This window comes from Anomalospiza imberbis, chromosome 4 (assembly GCF_031753505.1).
Source record: "Anomalospiza imberbis isolate Cuckoo-Finch-1a 21T00152 chromosome 4, ASM3175350v1, whole genome shotgun sequence".
NCBI lineage: Eukaryota > Metazoa > Chordata > Aves > Passeriformes > Viduidae > Anomalospiza > Anomalospiza imberbis.
Window position 1 is genome coordinate 52,799,399 of NC_089684.1, and position 12,618 is coordinate 52,812,016.

Below are 12,618 nucleotides of genomic sequence, written 5' to 3' on the forward strand. Positions count from 1 at the left end.
AATTAAAAAAGAAGTATGCTTAGCATTGTAAATTTACAGATCGCATCATAAAACCTTTGAAAAAATATCTGGAAAATTCAGATATCTTTTCATGTTAAGAAGCTCACAAAATTAAAAACATAGCAAGCAACAGGCTGTTTTCAGACTGTTTCTTAGCATTTACATGGTGTTATTTTGTTAGTAGAATATGATAATAAAATAATGATTTAAAAAAAATCCAATTTAGAAATGCAAAATATTTTGAAAATAGGTATTAAAACTAGCAACTCACTTATTAAGACAAATGCCACCTTTAATGAAACTCAATCTCTCAGTCACTTGCATGTCTCAAGGGAGACAGAGAGTCTATAAGTATTGCTATCAGAAATAGCAGATGACTGATACAGTCAAGACATCAGCCCCCTTTGTCATGTCATTGAACTCTGATCCAAATCAATGGGGAAATGTCCCCTCATATGCCTACTTGTACCTTTATTGAAAAATCTTTCGCCCTGGGTCAGATGCCAGGATCAATGAATCCTCATGTTTTCTGTTGAAATCTCTGAGTTCATGTGTGAAGGGGTTACTCGGGGTGGTGACAGCAGTGGCAGGGGACAGCACTTGAACTGAGAGCACCTTGCACAGTAAATCTGGCTGGGGATTGCTGTAAGCAAACCCAGAAACATTGGGACTGAAAGCAATGTGGGGAAAGACTCTGGCAGCTTCTGAAAGGCATGCATATGTAAACATGCGGCTTTTCCCTCTACAGCTGCATTCTGAAGAAGTGCTGTTGTCAGGCTAGACTCAATAATTCTGATCCTCACAGATCTGCTTGGAGGCTGAGTAACACATCTAGCAAACTCACGGAGTGTTGATACCAAAATCAAGTGGCTTGGAACGAGTCTCTTTTGATCTTTTTTTTTCCCCGCAAGAATAAAATGAGTTCCTCTCTCAATAAAAATGCTGAGAAATGCATGGTTTAATTTGCTGGGTGCAGGACCTGAGATGTGTGGGACACCAGGCTCTTAGAACTTGTTCAAGGAGAAGCTCTTACATCATGTGAAAGGTTGTGTGTGCTAATTTTCCAGTGCTGTTTCTGCTTTCTACTACAAGGATCAGAAGAATACATGGTTTATATTTTCAGACTGTTTTATATATTCAGATTATTCCAAACCATCTTTTATGAATATTTAAAAAAGGGCAATGTAATGTCAAAATCACAAATCAAACGTAACACACTTCCAACATGAATTAAATATATATAAAGGAGCTAAATCTTTAACAGACTTTGCAGACCAAATCCTTTCTCAGTGTCACACCAGCATCAGCTTTGCAAAAAATTAAAATTTACACAATAATATATAGATCTGTGAAACAGGGTTGAGTTTCATACCTAAATAGATTATATATGGCTTTTGGCTATGTTTGAGAGTGTGTACATTCCAGTTTAGTTTTTAATAAAATTAATACTCCCACCTGGTACCACTCTTTTCTAGTGGTGGTGGACAGATCTATAATTGCAATTATTCTCCTCCTGGGTAATTTAGTTCAGCTCCCTGTGCCATGCAGGATATTCCCCTACATTATTTCTACTACTTATCTAATCTATTATTGAATAGTTCTGGTGCTGGTGCCTCAATTACCTCCATTACCTCTCTCCCAGTGCTTAACGCTCTGCCTGATATGATTCCCTCCCACTCCACAGTGAATGGCTTGAATTGCGTCACGTGTAGTTTTAGGCTGTATTTCTTGGTTTGATTGCTTTCACATTCTTAGAACCCCCCACTCTGAAAAGGTTTACAGTGTCATCAGGACTTGTGTAGATTCTTCCATCCACAGGCTTATGAGCTGGGATCCCGTCCAATCCTTCTACAATTGATGTGGATTTTCTTTACCCTTTCCTGAAGTATTTACTGTATGTGTTCTGCCTTGTTGTCTTCCCAAATGCACAGACAGAAATGCTCATACTGCAGTGAAGTAGCACCTAACTGGTCATGTACAAAGTTTAAAAAAGTTGCCTATATCCCCTTTCCTTCGCATTTCAGTAACACAATATGCTGCAATATGATGATAATTCTATTATTTTTGTTCAAGGTCACTGTTTTAATATGTTGGTTAGATTTATTTGTAGAGTAAATCTTTTTATCAAGCCACCTATTTACTTACCTTTACACCTACCCACCTCTTGTCTGGATGTCAATATATCTATCTCGCTCTCACTCCTGCTGTGCAATCTCTCCACAGTATATTGACACCACCACAGATTTTGCTCACAGAAGCAGATCTATGGCTCCTACCCTTTAATTTCAAGTAAGCAGCACTTCTTTCAAGAGCATCTGCCAGTGATGCCACTGGCCTAAATATTATGTCCAAGGGAATATGTTAAAGAAGAATTATGGTTTATTATGTGTTTAGCATAGCAAAATGGGACCCATCTTGGCTATGATCTTAATGCTGACAAACACAAATGTATCACAGATCAGCGAGGATGCTGCTGGTGTGGTTAGGGATCCTCTTCTGAGAAAGCAAGAGGAAACTTGGAATCTACTCCAGTCTTCTCACCATGTGTGCTGGAGAGCAAAGCCCAGTTAGGGAGGTCCTGGATGTCACCACACACAGATATGCAAACCAGAACCTTCTTCTATCCCTGAAGATTTCCAAGATTTCCATGGTTAAATACATATAATGGTCTCTATTACATCTGCATATAAAACATTCCTGAGGATTTTGCTGTGCTTCTTGATTACCTGGGAACAGATGGGAATGACTGGAAGAGCAGCATAATTCCTTAGGGCAGAAGGTGGAAGACAGATGTGAGGGGAGCATACACACCAGTGGGGCTGGCTGCTCTCTAGGAGAGGGGCAGTGTGGGCTCAGATTTGGGCCAGTTTCCTTGTGTCACTGCTGGGAGAAAAGGGCTGTTAAATCTAAAAGGCATAACCTGTTCACCACTCAGGGTGCTGGTGCCCTCCCACTGCTTCTGACCAGCTGATCTCATTCTGTCAGGATGTCAGGGCACTTCAGGGGTTAATTTGGCCTCATATAATATATATTGCCTTGCCATACATTTAGTAGGCAATACTTAACCAGGGATGAAAATACTGAAGAGGGGAGAATTAAAGAAGGGGGGTAATTTACCAAGCTGCTAAGGGCTATGTGGGAAATCTGTGACAGGGTGAAGATGAGATCCCAGGCTTACAGAAAGTTGATATCCTGACAGGTGGAAGACAATCTTAATGTCTAGAATATCAAAGTTCATGTTTCCTCTTTATTATTTCCCCTCAGACAAGGAATACTGGCTATATATAGATCTGGTGAGAATTCTTTCACCAAAATATTTCTTTAAATGTAAATGCTGATTCGTCTGAAATCCATCATGGGAAAGGAAGTATTTGGCTAAAATTATTGGCTCTTGGTCGTTCTGGAAACATGGCAAAATCATCAGTTTTAGATGCAAGATTTTCAAAATAACAAGTGTTAATTTTGGGATTTGAAACAATGCTTTTTTTTTTGAAAGAGGAAAGATAATTACAGATCAACTGAATGAAATTTCAAATGTCTGAAGTAGAAACAAAATGTTGACCAATTAGAGAAACTAATTTTCAGATATTTGTGATTATTTTTCCATTTCTGACATATTTATTTGGAAGACAAATATTTTAAAAATGACATGTGGACACGTAAAATAACTTCTTTAACAGATTAAAATCAATAAGGATTAAAAGGGGGGAAAAATCAGATACTTCTGAGTGTTTTTCTCTAATTTCACCATTCAAAACTGTGTTTGTCATGTTAGGGGCCAACCCAACCCAAAGTTATGCTTTGGATTCTCAAGTTATCTGGATACCCACAAAATCCAAACCCCACAGGCACATTTTATTGCACAAGTAAATGCATGAAGACTGTTCAAACAGTATTTCCAATGGCAGCATGATGAAATCAATGTTGATTTTAATTATGCTTTGGAAGTACTCCATGGATTAGCTCACAAGAAAAAAATTGAGGAGGAGTTCAACATTACGTGTACAAGTATAAGAAATGGAGTCTGATACAAGCAGCAAGAAATAGCTCTGCTTGCCCAGCTTTGTGCACTTTGAAAGAGCTTCATGACCACTGTCTGGAGCATGAAATAAAGGTCTTAAGTGTGACTGCAAATCTGTTAAGAATGTACATGTTTCACCATACTTTGGTTATCGTTCCCTGAAGAGAGTGAGAAATCAGGCTCTTTCTCCATGACTTAAGCAACCTTACTGAAGAAGCACACACTCACATTTTTTATGAACAGCTGAAATAATGTAAGCTCTAGAGAACCTGGAATGCAGAAACTGAACAGAGCAGCAGTTGTCACACTCCTGGGGAGGAGACTGAAACCTGTTTCGAAATATTTTAAAATCTATAAATATCAGATTTAGTGTCATCAACATTCAAATTGTAGATCCCAAGAGGAAAATGTGTTGTCATTGTAAACCATGTTTCTTTAATAGCTAAGGGCTCAATTCTGCAAGCTCCCCAGATGGAAAAAACTCCTATTGGAGTAATTCTGGGAAAAATGTTTCAGAATTGGGTCCCCACTTGCCTGTAAAGCAAAATAAGTGCCAATGGCATGAAAAGTAGCTATCATTAGTAAAGTAGTTGTTATGCCAGGAACCAAATAAATGAGTCTTAAAAAAGAAGTCAGAAATTCACAGTTTTAATTGGCTTTGTTGGAATGGAAAGAGAGCTCAAAAGGAGGGGAAGGGAACAGCACATTGTTACAACATTTGGAGAAAGATTCAGTGAAAGTTACCAGTCTGTATAACTACCAGTGACATTTCTTTCCTGTTAGATTAAAATGTGTTTAATTTACATTATAACTTATGTATTGGATATTAACAATGGTGATATTCTGGTTTTAAATTAATGTGATCAAAATGAGTTCATTAAACCACCATCAAAATAGATGTTTGTATAGAAAATATAGAGCAGATCAAACTGGCTGAAAATCTGTGGTGTGGATTAAAGTTGATCTCAGTGTAGTGGATGGCCATTTCTGACCAGGTGCAAGGATTTAAAGCTGTAGTAACTTTAGTTAAGCAATGTGTCTGTTCCTGAGTTTTCACTGGAGGATTCACACCACAGTCTGGAGTTGCAGAGGATTCAAACTTCATTTCTTCAGGCTTCATGAACAAATGGCAGAGCTATGAACTATATCCTATGTAAATAATTAAGCTTAAGTGATTAGAACATTTGTGACATTAGTTATAGATAATTTAGTGTCTATAATCTAATCTGATTTACTAATGAACTCTTGATTTAATGTCTCTTGTTATCTGACACGCCTGGCTGAGTATTTCTAAGATTTCTGCTGAAGGAGGGACCAATAAAAATTCATACCATTGTTCATAGTTATGTACTTGTTTTACAGACAAACAATTGATATAATCACCACTATACTCAGATTTTTTTTTCCTGTGGAGAAGAGACCTTAAAGGTAGTTTTGTTGTCTGTCTGAAGACTTTCTGGTGAAAGAAGATGTGGTCTGACTTTGCCTTTCTACATGCTCTACCTATTTGAAATCTGAACTCAATAGAAAAACAATCTTGAGGTTTCTCTAAGTAACAGAGAAACTAGTTCTTGGTCACATCTTGACTTAGTGAGGACATAAGACTGATTAACACAGGTTCTTTTCTGTACTGGACATGTCCAAAAATTTAGTTCTGTGAAAATATATCTATTAAGATTCCTAGCTGAACATAGCATCTGCCCAATTTATTCATAAGTCAACCAAGGAATCCACATATGTGTTTCTACAATCTATCCTAATAAAAGTATTCAGTAAGTACTTGCAGGGAAGAAAACCCTGCTGAGCTAGTTAATCATTATTTTGAGAGCAAAGAAAAAGGGAGAGCTAAACTATAATTATAACCTTGGTGATAATGTATGTAGGAATCTTTCTTAATCCAGGCTAATCTTGTTCCATGTTCTTGCCTACTATAAAAATCTGAACGATTTTTGACAAGATCCAAAGTTTTGTCAGTTGTTAAGAATTAATTGAAAAAATTACTAGAGCACAGCAGCCATTTCAAAGGGACTGACCCAGAACCAATTAGAATTTTGTAACAATTGACCATTCACCACAAAACAGTTATCATGAGCTTTGGCCTCTGAAGTGTGGTGTTGGGGGTGGGGGAGAATAAGATTAAAGAAACTTTAATTTTTCCCCCTTTAACTAAAATATCGTTAGTAGCAGCTTTCTCAACACAACTATCAATCAACTTATCTAGGTTTTAAAGGCTATGCTCAGCTTGCAGGAACAGCGGTACAGAGTATAATGGATGCTTATCCCCTGGCTTTAGATGATACACAATATAGGTTACTATCTTGAAAAAACAGGTCAGACATAGGAACATTCTTTATCAAATTGCTGTTGACAGCCCAAACAAGAGATTGAAGAACACCACAAAAAGGTTCTTTCATCTAAAGACAACAGAGTTTATAATTGGTCATTCTTTCGTCCTTCATCCTCTCCTCAGCAGGAAAAAGAAAATTCCTAGTGCAGTTTCTTGAACATGGTCAGCACGAGGGTAGGCTGGTGTACACTGAGAAATAGGTTCAGTGTTCAGTCTTTTCTCTTAATGTTCTAGCTACTGATTGGGCAGGAAAAGCCAACAGTGGTCTTAAATTTTGAAAAGGAATGAGAACAAGGTACAACTTTGTGCAGGATTATCAGTATTTTGGGACAACAAATATGTGATTGCTTTGAAACAGGAAATAAAATGAAGGGCATAAGTATTTGCCAGATTAGTCTATAGTATGTGTAATATTCTGTCTCCTGCCTTGAGTCCAAAGAAAATATATTTACTAGGTACGCAACATAGAAATATGTTGTATACATTAATAGAAATTAAATACAGAGAAATATGTTTTACATATTACATATTAATAAAACATTTGCATATTAGTAAATTAGGAAATTAGTATATTTACATATTAGTAAAACATCATATGTTTTACTATATACTGCATATGTGTACACATGTAAGTATAAAAACATGAAAATATTAGATTAATAAGGATGCTAGAGTCAAATATTTGGTGTTGAAGACTTTTTCCAGAGGATCACTACATTTAAGATGAAAAAGAAAACTTTATTTTTTCTGCCTATTTCAGGCAGTTAAATTTCACACAGTTAACTCTCATTAAACTGCCTTGGACTGGTGATGCATAGTTCCAGAAGATGCTTGCAAACTTAAGTTGAAAATATCAGAGACTGAAACTTTACTGTCCCCTTTGGTGTTTCCCTCTAACAGTCAATCCTTCATGAAGAATAGCTAAAAAAAGAGAGATCAGAGCAATTAAATCACTGTCCCACAAACACTTACGCTTTTGCTTACCCTGACACATGTGAGTAGCTGCACTGAACTCAATACAAAGAGAAATCAATAGAACTGGTCATGTGTAACAAGTTAAATATATGAATAAGTGGGTTTAGATTTAAAGCCTGAAATTGGCTTGGAAAAGTCTACAATAACATTATTACATATTTTATAAATGAAATTCATCCAAGAGATTCACAGAGCGAATGAATAGATCCAACCATTGCCCTACGAAAAAGCTCAGCTGTGACCATGATTCTTTAGCTCTGGATTAGTGTTCTGACTGACAATAGCAAAAAAAAAAGCTCAAACTGCACAAGATAAAGATCCATATGGCTCTGTAAGCATGCTTCCCAAAAGGAGCAGCAGTCATAATGGCTAAGTGCCAGCTAGAAAGGCAAAGCTCCTCAACTCAGTTATACACCTACATAAAGTGCCTGTCCAGGAACTGAGTTTCATTTGTAGCAAGCACAGAATAAAAACACTTGTTACATGATTTAGAGAGAAGAAAAGGCTGTTGTGTGCTCTTTAAGAGCATATAATGGCCTTTGCTGGCAAGGGGACCTCTGCAGGGAAACTTCCTGGGTTGGAAGCATAGGACTGCACAGCCTCCTTGTTTCTGAAGGTAAGCACACCAAGTCCTGGATTATGGGAAGGTTGCTGATGGAGACTCTTTTTTAGGGTGGCATACAGTATGAGGTCTTCCCATCTTTCATCTGGAGGTTGATATTGGTAGTTGCTACATGGAAATAGCTAAAGAGAGAAAGTTTGTGAGAGAAAGTTTGAAATATCGGAGTCTAAATGTGCTTTACTTTGGGTTTTTGCATACAGCTTGGAAAATTTGCAGACTGTGCTCTATATTGTTTATTGTATATGGCTTTGAGTAAAATCATTCTAAGATAGTAATGAATCCTATCATCTCCTTTCTATGAAATTCAGGGTGTTTAAAGGCAGGAGTGGGGATGCTATTTCATTTGAAGTAAAGCTGTGACTGTTCTTAGTGGCACAGCACTGCCCAAACACCCTAATGGATCAGGGGAAAAGGAGATCTGCAGAACAAGGACCTCCTGGCTCCCTTGCCTATGCAAAGGAACAATGTGAAAGTCTCACTCGAGCTTGGTTTCTAGATGAGCATAATTCCAGTCACTTCAGTGGATTTATTTCCAATTCATTTAATGTCATTGTGAAAAGAAACAGACACAAAGTTTGCTTTGGCACTGCACATTGTGTTGCGTCACTGTCTAGCAAACTTCCCATTGCACTTTTTTTACAAAAGGATGCATCTGCCAGCCCAGTACAAACAAAAATAGCTTCCATGTGTCTTATGTTAAAGCTGAATGAGAAACGTGATGCCACATCAGTGTTGTCCATTCACGACTTAAAGCCCTATTGCCTCATAAAAGATATCAGAGACACTATGCAAAATTTTTCCTTTCCATATTAAACCATAAAGGTTGGGATCAAATCCTAAGAAGCTTCAATTCAGATAATTTTTATCTTTGCCTGGCATTGAGACTCTTTTGTGCCATTTGCCATACTCTCCACAGCGTAATTAGTCTTGGAACAATTTCTGGCCTTATTTTAATGGTCATAACTTGGTGATAGTTTATTTGACAAATCCTGAAAATCTCAGTTTGTATGCAGTCTGAAAAACTCATGATGCTCCAGAGGTTGTGCAGACACCCTAGAGATCTTTCTGTGACTTAAATGTTTATTTCCCCTTCTTTTTTCATTCTATCTGATCTGCTTCACACATTTATCCACTAAGTCTGGTTTTGTGTTGCTCTACTCCTTCTAAAGTCTTAAAGCCACTGGGTGCTCTCAATCAAGTTTTCTAGAAGAAGTTCTATTGTGTTCCTATGCTGGGAGCAGAGTGCAGTTTGCAGGATTCCCTGATTTTTCTCTCAGACTATTCAGCACAGCCTTGTTAGTCCTGTCTTGAGCTCACTCTCCCTCTGTGTGAACTGGACTGTGAGCTCTGAGACAGGCCAGTAGCTGCTTCCACACAAGTGTTTCAACTGGAAAATTGATTCGAAACTCAACCTGCCACAACCAAGTGTGTTTTGTTTGGCTAATTTGTCATCTGTGACGATATCAATGAAGTGATAGCTTGGTGGCAGTCTAAAACAGATTTTACTGTTCATCACTGTTGATCTAAATAAGTGAGGAAAATAGTGTGCTTTCCCCAATCTGTAAAGGGATGGGAAACAATCGAATTTCTATGAAGACTAAGAGCTGAAACAAATCCAGTGAATAATAAGTTGTGTCTTAATCCCCAGCCCACCCTCATCCTTATGATTGCCATTTGTAGGTAACTTTTTGCCTTTCATGACTGCAGGAATAGACTCTTAATTTGGATTCCCATCTTGACTTCCCTTTTTCTGTGATTTATTATTCACCAGAAAGCTGAGAGGCTGCAAGGGCCCATGTACCCCATGACAAGCTGATGCTGTTGTGTCATCTCACAATGTCACACTTCATGTCAGGGAGCAAATAAGGGCATGAGGAAACTCAGAGCAATTTATCCATTACTCAAAAGTTACAGTCTATGTCTCATACTATCATTTCCTTAGACACCTAGAAGCTTTTCCTAGTGCTATTTTTTTCTCATGTTTGCCAGCTAAAATGGATGTTTTACAACCTTCATTAACTTCTCTCAATGACAGACCTCCTATCTGTAATGTTGACTGTAATAGCAATAGCAGCAGTGATTGAAATATATATTCCTTATTCTGCTATTCCAAGGAAGTGATAAAATAGATAAGGCTTGTGAGTTGGTGCAAGTTGTAACTGCCATTGTTGTCTTTCCTTCTATAACATTCTCTTTTATTGTGATTATTACTGAGTTTATATTATTTAGCAGTTCATAATAGAAATTTTTTCCCACCTGACTGTTTCTGCAGGTTTGAGTTATGGGATGGAGTTGTAATGTACATTTACCACAATGTCTTCTTTATGTACTTCCAGTTGTAGCAGAGAGCAACTCACAAATAACTCATGTGAGTTTGCCATCTTTTCTATAAGAAGAGTGTCTAGAAAGAGACTGTGATTGCCCCAGTTTTCATTGTGAGAAATAAGCTATTCCCATCTAAATAAACAGTGTTTGGAGGTTTTCAGTTCATGCATAGTGCTCAGCCCACACGCACACAAGAAGTCTCCACTCAAGAATTCTCCATGGGAGTTATTGATCAGTGGTAATTGCTTAGGTAAATTATGTATTATTGAGCCCTTGGCTGTGTATGTCAGTGAAGATTTATGAATGCAAACAGGGAATGTGGCTCCTGCCAGCACTTGTGGTGAGTCTCAGTATTTGTTTTTTTCCAGAGTGTCTGTGCTTATGGAACCTGAAGGCATAGATAAATTTTGATATATCTGGATATAAACACGTATGAATTTCCTACAGTACAAGTGAATCAGTGCAATGACTGGAGCCACGGAACAGCAATGAATGCTGGCTTTGTATGGTCAGCTGCAGGGGAAACATTGCTGCTGGAGAGATGATAACTAGATGAAAATCTTGTGATCCTACTTTGGACTTAAGGCTTGCTCAGAAACCAAGGAAACAACAGTAGAAAAAATGCCAAATTTCCTTGTCACCACCAAGGAAAGGAAATATAAAATTAAGAAAAAAGGAATCTAACAGATCAACACACTCTTACCCAGAATATGAAACGTTCTTCAAATAACTGTAAAGCTGTGCTGTGAAGCATGGATGCTGCTAGGAATAATTTGAAATACCTAAAGGTGGAAATTAAAAATGAGAATGTTAAATTTTGCAGCATTCTAAGACCCCTACCAAGGTGCTGAGCTCTCTTAGCTATTGACTTACTCAAGCTGTGCTAGGGGTATTTACAGATTTACTGTCTCAGATTCCCACAATGACCACACCCAACTCATTGTCAGGTCTGTAATAGAGGTACAGACAGCAGAACAAATAGCAAATTTGGATGTAAGGGGTTTTCCTTCCAGCTGATTTTTTTAATCCATGGTAAATACAAACACTGAATATTCTGAAGATTTTCTGTGCCACTAGGGAGAAAGGTATGCATTTCTTGGGTCCTCACCTGCCTGCCCACAGGTGAGCAGGCTCCCCATAGCAGTCTTCTGAAGTACCCCTCAGACACTGAGGACAATCTTTCTAAAAAACTTGGACCTCTGCTCATCCTACCCTCCTGACTTCAGCCTGAATGCCTGGTATAAACCCCCCTCATATGCATTATGGCTGGACTGCAATTGCACAAATGTACCACAAAGTAAATATGTTTGCCTCAAATTGCCTTTAAGCCAAATTTCAGTAGGAGTCCATTATGGCAAACAGATTAGAGAGAGGAACCAAAAAGGCAGCTTTGAAGAGCTAGGATAGAGCAAATGTCACATATTTTGGTTGCTTGCAGCAACAGCAGCAGACTGTTTGCTCCTGAGTGTCGGATGAGGTAACCCCAGTGCTCAGCTGTGTCTCCATGGCCACCCACACAAACAGATTCAGGGTATGGGGTGAAGTTATGGAGCTGCATGGGAGAAAGGAAAGCCAAGAGAACATGGGCAACCTGGAGGTTAGAAAGTGAGGTCACAGTGTTGAATGGAGAAGATAGAAATAGATTCTCTTCAATGACATGGTGCTTTCCAGGTGAAAATATCAGACAGTTTGAAACTGTGATTCCTTGTATTTTCACCTCAAAAAAAGAATTTTCTGCACTATAAATATGAGGAGAGAGATCTATAACTCCTTCTTACTTTTGATCCAAGTTAAATGAGGAAGTTTAAATAAAGGTTGAATAAATGATCCAAGTTTAAATGAGGAAGGTTGAATAAAAACAACAAAAGTATCTTTCCATTCAGTATGGATATCTGCAGACAGAAAATTTAAATAAAATATCACTTTTTCCCCCTGATAAATGTTTCAGTCAAAATAATTGAGACCAAAAGTTTGGTGCATCACTGACATAAACCAATAAATGTTTGTCTTAGGAGGTGACTCAGCTGTATTTTCCTCATCCAAATTAAAATCTGTTGCACCTGGGCTTCGTCCTTTATTTGGCACAAAAGGCATAGCTGCAAGCACTTTGACAATATAAATGAAATGAATTATGGATTTCTCATGTCATAGTTAGGAAATCCACTAACAGGTACACTCGGGTCATTTGGCATCAAGTCTGAGCTGAGGGGTTTGATGAGCATTAGGAGGCTCTTTAAAAGGTAGGGTCACCTTGTATGATGCATCAGTTTAAGAAAGTAAAACTTTTTGTCAATATCATAAGAAAGCAACAAAGAAGTTGATCCGTCA